This window comes from Ammospiza nelsoni, chromosome 16, assembly GCF_027579445.1.
Source record: "Ammospiza nelsoni isolate bAmmNel1 chromosome 16, bAmmNel1.pri, whole genome shotgun sequence".
In the NCBI taxonomy this organism is placed as follows: Eukaryota; Metazoa; Chordata; class Aves; order Passeriformes; family Passerellidae; genus Ammospiza; species Ammospiza nelsoni.
In genome coordinates, this window is record NC_080648.1 from 18,408,346 (window position 1) to 18,415,992 (window position 7,647).

The following is a 7,647-nucleotide window of genomic DNA, read 5'->3' on the forward strand; positions in this document are numbered from 1 at the left end:
TTCCTGCCTGGAGTCACAGGAATGGTGCAGCAACCGATGGAGGTGACTGGGGTGTATGGGACACTCAGGGGTGGTAATGGTGAGGGGAGAAGAAATCCAATGGATTCCCCCTCTGCCAAGCAGGAGCATAATCCCCATATAGAGAGATACCGTATTTGTCTGAATCGGGAGGTCTGGGCTGAATGCTCCCTTTTAAAATTCATTGACGTTTGCATGGAAACCAGAAAAATGGGCTTAAGTCAAGAATGCAATAACCTCACTCAGAACTGCTCTCCATGGCAGGCACTCATCTGCTTCCAGCCGTTCTGCTTGTGGGAAGATAAATGGAGGGGAGGAACCCTGGGCATGGCTGCACGGGAGCGGGCTCACGGCGCGCTGGGTGATGCACAACAGCTTCTCCAGGCACGTTTCTCCCCCTCCCTCCAGGGTAAATCGCAGCCAGACATTGATTAGTTCAGTTTGGGGGGAAAAGGAGCCGTGCAGGACAACTGGAGCAGAGATTGCTGAGCCCAGGCCAAGGCAGAGCGGGGCGGTCACGTGGAGCTGGCGCCGCGCCTGCTTCCAGCTGCTGGGGTTCATTAGGAGACAGCCAAAACACATTAATTAGTCTTCTAACATAACTCTCCTGTGCAGGCAGTGCTATGGCTTCCACAGGGGCAGAGGAGATGGTCTGTGCGTGGTGAGAGTGATGCAACCTCTGTGCCAACACGTGTCCCCTGCGTGAGGCTTCCAGGAGTCCCCTGGGTGGTGGGACCGTGCTGGGGACACCAGGAGAGGAGGCAACCTGCTTTAGGTTTGGGCATTCCCCAAGTTGAGTGCGTCTTCAGATCCAGGCTGTTCTTGGGAGCAAAGCTGCCCAGTGAAAGCCCAGCAAAGCTTTGAGCATCTTAGAGGGCAGAGTTTGCCTGGGGAAGGCTGAAAATGGGAGGGGAGAGATGAGCGAGACAAAGATGAGTGAGGCTGTAGCCAGGTGGGGATCGGTCTCCTCTCCCAAGAACAGGTGACAGGACAAAAAGAGATGGCCTCAAGTTGCACCAGGGGAGGTTTGGGTTGGATATTGGGGAAAAGGGATTTAACAGCCATGTGGATGTGGCACTTGGGGACATGGGTTAGAGGTGGCATTGGTGGTGCTGGGGAACAGATGGACTCGATGATCTTAGAGGGCTTTTCCAACCTGAATAACTCTGTGATTTCTTCTATGGTTTTATTTCTATATGAAGTCTCCTCTGACAGATGTCCCCAGCAGTGATTTCAGACAAACACCCTAAAGTGGCTACACCAGTGCTCCTCTTGCAGGGCAGTCAGAAGGACACCCACAAATGTACCCAGGTAATCCCTGCCCCTGCTGCAAAACCACGTGTAAAAATTCTGCAGAAATCCAAGGAAAAAGTCGTGCTCAGTCTAAACAGGAGTTCACCTTTTCTCCAGAAGCTTTCTGAGCTTTCAGGCACTTAATGGAAACACCAGTGCTCACACTTGGAGGGCAGGCTGGAAAGTTTGCGTGGGCCTGTGTGTGTGCCAGGGAGTCAATTTTTGTCCGTCAGAAACCTCTTTCCATTCTGCTTTTGTCAGACTTTGCCTCCGTAAAGGGAAATTTGGACTTTCCATGTCAAACCCTCTGCAAATGTTACCCGAGGCCTCTCATCACTGCTGTAGTTTGTACAGGAACAGCTCCCAGTGCTTGCCCAGGAGCGGGGAAGGCAGCTCTAACACTCCTGCCCTTTGAGGGAAATGTCTGTTATTTGGGATTTTTCATTCTTTCCTCCCTCAGTGCTCAGCATTTCGGATGCAGGCTCATGCTCCTGCTCTCTTTAACAGCCTGTTTTTCCTCTAACCACTTCCAGCTCCAAAACCTCTCCACATCTCCTCAATGTAAATACACTTCTCTTGCCCAGAGCAGCCTGGGGAGACAGTGGTGACCTTCAGCTGAGAGCAGAGCGTTTCTGTTTGACCTACTTTGCTGCAGAGTGGGTTTGGCCGTGGCTGGGCTGCTCTCTGCTCCCTGGAAGGTCCTTGGGGAGATGTCCATGTGAATGGGACATCAGGGCTTAAGGAGATGGAAACTCCAGGCCCTGAGTTGAGGTGATGTTTGGGTAGCTGGGTGCTGGGTTTCTCCTAGTGCCAGCTTTTATATTTGCAGCTTTAGATGTTTGATTGTGCCTTTCAAACATCTGCCACAGGTCAGTAACACAAAATGCCCATCACAAAATATTAGTTTTTCATTCACTGCCCCATTTTTCCCCCTTTGCTTGCTCTCCTCAAGGCTGGTTGTGTGCAGGGAGCAGCTGCAGGAGGAGCCAGGCTGCTGTGGCTCTTCCCAGGGCTCCTTGGGTGCACCAAGAAAAGCCCTGGTGGCTTTGTCAGGTCTCCCTTGTCCTCTGTGAGAAATTCTGGGCAATGGCAGTGCAGCTGTGGCTGTGCCTGGGTGGCACAGGGTGCCCAGAGCAGCTGTGGCTGCCCCATCCCTGGCAGTGTCCAAGGCCAGGCTGGAGTAACCTGGGCTGGTGGAAGGTGTCCCTGCACACCAGGATTACTCAGCTCTTGAGATTTTGCCATTTTCTGCAGTACTGGTCGCTCAGGAGGGCTGTGGGGTGGCCCCTCTGGAAGGACAATTGTCTTTTGTTAGGCCACATGTGTCTTTAAAACCAAGCTCTCTCCTTATCTCAAGCTTAAAGTGCAAAATTCCCAGGTTGGAAGCAAGTTAAAATTTCCTGTTCCAGCTGCATCTGCATTCAGTCTTGGAAGCAGATACTTGGCTGTAATTCTAAAAAAGAAAAAGAAAAAAGAATATGAATTGATATTGCAGGTAAGAAGGAGCAGCTGAGGAAAAGATCATTTCAGAAGCACTTCAAGAAGTTTTCAGGATAATTTTCACTTATTTCTGAATAATTCCTACCACTGGCCACCCAATAAAAATAACAAACCCAAAGTCAGCCCCACGTCCCTGCTGATAAACACCGTGGACTTGCTCACAGCTTATCTAATGCCTGAACATCTGTTTCTCCCTAGCTGAGAGGTTCCCTTGGATGAGTTCATGCAATTCCCTGTGCAAAGGTTAAACAAAGTTGAGAGGCTCCAAGCAGTGGCTCTGTGCCACGGGGCCTGTGCTGCACAGACTGCTTCAGTGTGAAATGTCCCATAGAGCTCAGGAGGGGAAAAGAGTGACCCAGCCCAAGGCTGGGCTGCAGCAGGGCTGGGCTCCGTGCTCTGAGAGGGCTTTTCCAGCCTCCATGGGATTCTGAGGCTTCTGAGCTTTCTAGAGACGCCAGCATGGAAAGGGTGTGTGGGGCGGGCACTGTCTCTGGCTCTGAGGAGATGGGGCTGAGCTCTGCCTCCTCCTGCTTGGGCCATGGCATCGTGGCACCATGGCATAATGGCATCATGGCATCACGGCATCATGGCATCATGGCCTCATGGTACCATGGCATCATGGCATCATGGCACCATGGTATCATGGCATCATGGCATCATGCCTCCTCCTGCCTGGGCCATGGCACCATGGCGTCGTGGCATCATGGCATCATGGCATCATGGCACCATGGCACCATGGTACCATGGCATCATGGCATCATGCCTCCTTCTGCCTGGGCCATGGCACCATGGCGTCATGGCATCATGGCATCGTGGCATCATGGCATCATGGCACCATGGTACCATGGCATCATGGCATCATGGCCTCATGGCATCATGGCATTGTGGCATCATGGCATCGTGGCACCATGGCATCACAGCATCATGCTTCCTCCTACCTGGACCATGACATCATGGCATTGTGGCACCATGGCATCATGGCATCGTGGCATCATGGCACCATGGTATCATGGCATCACGGCATCATGCAATCATGGCATCATGCCTCCTCCTGCCTGGGCAGTGCCCTTAGCTTCTCATGGGATGGGTTTGGGAGCTGAAGGCCTGCTCTTGGTTGTTTGTGTGCATGTAATTATTTACATTTTTACATTTTTGATTATTTATTACTGTTTTCTGTCCTGGACAGCAGGACCTTTAAAGGCTGGACAGGTGGGGAGGACTGCAGGGTGATGGCAGCACCAACTCCTGGAGCTGCTGTGCTGGGCTGAGCCCTGGGTTGGGTGCCAGAGATGCTCCAGTGACACAGACAGGGCCCTTCCCCCGGGGATGTCACCCAGGCAGGGGCATTGTCACACAGCTCTAACCTGGTGGTGACACCAGAGTGGCCTTTGGGATGAAGGATCCCCCGCTGCTGCCCCTCTCCTCCATCCTCATCCTCCCCCTGGAGGGCTGTAGCCACAGCAGGTCCCTGCAGCCCAGGATCCTCCCTGGGCTGTGCCATGCCCAGAGCTGTTCCCAAATTCCACGGCCACACTTTTGCTTCTGTGCCCTTTCCCTTCTGTCTCGGCTTTCAGCTCCTCTGGCTCCACATCCTGCGGGGCTGCACTTCACTCACGGAGCAGGGGCATCAAAGAGGAGATGCTGAACAAAGCCCCCACTTTATGACATCTCTTCAAAGTGCGTTTTTAAGAGTTCAAAGGACACGAGGAAAGGAGGGGATCAAAATCAAAGGAAGATTGGGGGGAGGGAAATTAAAGACTCAGAGGAACTTTATGGCAAGTTTTCTGTAACACTTTCAATGCCAAAATCACAAGTGTTCCCAGCACTGCCTCTCCCCTGGCCATCAGATTTCCTGTTTACCTGCGCTGGTTTCAGGGCAGCCCAGCAGCTCTGGGCAGCTTCAGCCCCCCACACAGGCACAGGGCACCCACAAGTTCACTTTTTCATTCATTTTTTTGTAAGACCAAAACTTGCCATCCTGGTCCTTCAGGCCAAGGGGGAGATGTTTGTTCTGAGCTGCCTGGAACTCCTGGGGCTGGTAGCAGAGCTCACCTTCAATGAAAATCTTCTTTTTTTGCTTTCAGGAAATGCATCTTGCTCTTCTCTTGCTGTCTTCTACTGCAGGACCATAATTTTATCCCTGTTTGGGAATTTCCATTACTGCTGGGGAAAGGGACTTCTCCTCCTGAGTGAAGACTCTGGGATGTGACTTGAAGCAAGACAAGAGAAGCAAAGCCTCCATGTGAACATCACAGGTAACATCTACAGACTCTGCTTTGCAGGGCAGAAACCCAAATCAACAAGGTATAAAGTGCTTAATTTTCACTTAGCTCCCATAATTTTATCAATTTCCTGTCTGTTTTGAAACAGAATAGAAGAAAAAGTGACGTACAAAGCAAGGGAAAGAAATCAGGCTGGTTTCAAACCCTTTATGGTGCTGGGCTGAGGTGAGCTGGAGCCCCATCCCTGTGAGGGGAGCACAGTGGGGCAGGGATGAGGCTGGAAAGGACTGGGATGCTCATGATGCCAATCTGGGGAGCTTTCAGACTTGTGTCTCTAAATGGAAATACTGAGAAGACAAATTAATTATCTGAGGAAAGGCAGTGGTGTTGGTGGAGGGAGGGAAGGCCCAGGTCAGAGGGGCTGTGGAGTTTCCTTGGGGCTCCTTGAGCTGTGCAGGAGCAGCCTGTGGCTCCAGTTTGGGGCTCCCATGGTTAAACCATCAGTCAACAAATGCATTTCCTCCACAGGGGGGACTGCTTCTTCATCCCACTGCTTTTCCAGACTGCACACTGTGTGTTCCTGCAGGAATTCTCCTGCCCAGGTGAGCTCACCTGCACCAAGTGCTTTTCCCATGGTTGCTTTCCAGGACTGCTGCTCAGAGAATGGCACAAAGCTGCTGCTGAACTCCCTTCCCATTAATTCATTCTCCTGGTTTTGATATACTGAACTACACACCTTGCTCTGTGCTCTGCTTTAAACAGGCACCCAAAATAATCTGGAGTAATGCAAATATGGAGATAAAACTCAGTGGGTGCTGGGCTGTGGTGGAGGTCTGGTGCTGTGCTGTGTGGGTGGTGGTCTGGAGGAAAACTACTGCCAAAAAACCAAATTAAATTGCTTGTTTTTCACCCAGAGAGGTCCCAGTTTCACTAATTATCACTGCAAAGGACACCTCAAGGTGAACATCAGTAAAGTGTTTCATATATCTCAGCAAAAAGGTAGTTTCATTCACTGGTAAATGTAAGGGGGGATTTAAGGCATGTGGAGTAACTAATCAGATTGGAACTTGCCTCGGAGGCTGGGGCTGGGGCCTGTGAGGTTTGTTTACAAGAGGGGATTTTCATGGAGGAGAGACCCTTAATGCAGCTCTGTACATTAATTGGAGTGAGGCTGGCCTGCCCCAATGAACAGATGGCTTTATTTCCCTCAGGTGCTCCCCGCACGTGGGGGATTTCCTCTGTGAGCTTGGTGCTCCGTGGCAGCACCGTGGGGTTTCACAAAGCTGAAGGGTGAGGAGATGTTAATTGGACAGACCCTGCAGGTGGGCTGCAGCATGGCCTTGGTTTCAGGTCTGTGCTGGGTCTCACTTTTATTTTATTTTATTTTATTTTATTTTATTTTATTTTATTTTATTTTATTTTATTTTATTTTATTTTATTTTATTTTATTATTTTATTTTATTAAATTTTTTAAAAATTATTTTATTTGAAACATATTTTTATTTAATTTATTTTCGTTTATTTTATTATTTTTATTTTAATGTTATATTATTAAATATTAATTTTTTATATTTTTAGATTATATTTTATTTATTTAATTTAATTTAATTTTAATTTAGTCAGTGTTGCTAAGATATGATTCCCCCTGGAAGCAGCAGGACCCACAGAGATGCAAACTGGCAGAGGAGGGAGGGAGGCTCCCTGAAACCCAAAGGGAAATGAAAATGTGTTTGGGAATCCTCAGCCAGCTGCACACAGGCACTCCCAGAAAAGCAGTGCTGGGCACAGGATATGGCCATTTCCCAGGCTGGTCCTGGAGCGTGGCACCTCCTGGCACTGCTTGCAGCGTCCTTTCCTAATGAAACTGGTTTTTTGTGCTTTTCATAGGCTGCAAATGGCTGTGCACATTCCTAAATATTTTCCTACTTCCCTTTTCGGGTGTCCAACATTATGCATTATTTTCTGATACTTACCTAACCCGGGAAATCTGTTTTCCATCTCACTTCAGCCAAGGTTTTCTTTTTAACCAGTCCTTCCCAGTATTTTCCTTTAGCACTTCTGGTTTGCTGAGTGAACTTTGCAGTGTGAGGGTAAATGAAAGTGAAAATGTATTGCTTGTCACACACTGGCTGTTTAGAGAGGGTTTGGGGTTTTTTCCTCCCCTCTGGATTTGAAGAGGGAGATATAAATCATTGGTTTAAAACCACGGTAATTTAACAAGATTACAGGAGAGGGAAAATCCACTTCCTACCCAGAGTAACAGTCTCTTAGGTCTCTCCCCCTACACAAGCCATATGCATCCTCCGAGCTGCCCGAGATCCTCTGCTGTGTTTTTCTGGCAGGACTGTGGTGTAATCATTGAAGCCCATATGCAAAGCTTTCTTGGTGGGTCTTTTAATTACTCTGTAATTGGTCAGAGAGCTGCCATCCCTCAGCCCCCAGCCTTTTCTCTGTGTGTGTGGAAAGTCCCAGAGCTGAAGGGGTGCTCACAGCTCAGAGTCCCAGCTAGGAGGGATGTGATCAGGGGGTGCCTTTTTGTGCCATTTCCCTTTGTTACCAACATGACCAAGCTGTGCCTCCCTTGCTGGGGTGAAGCTCTGGGATGGGGAGCAGC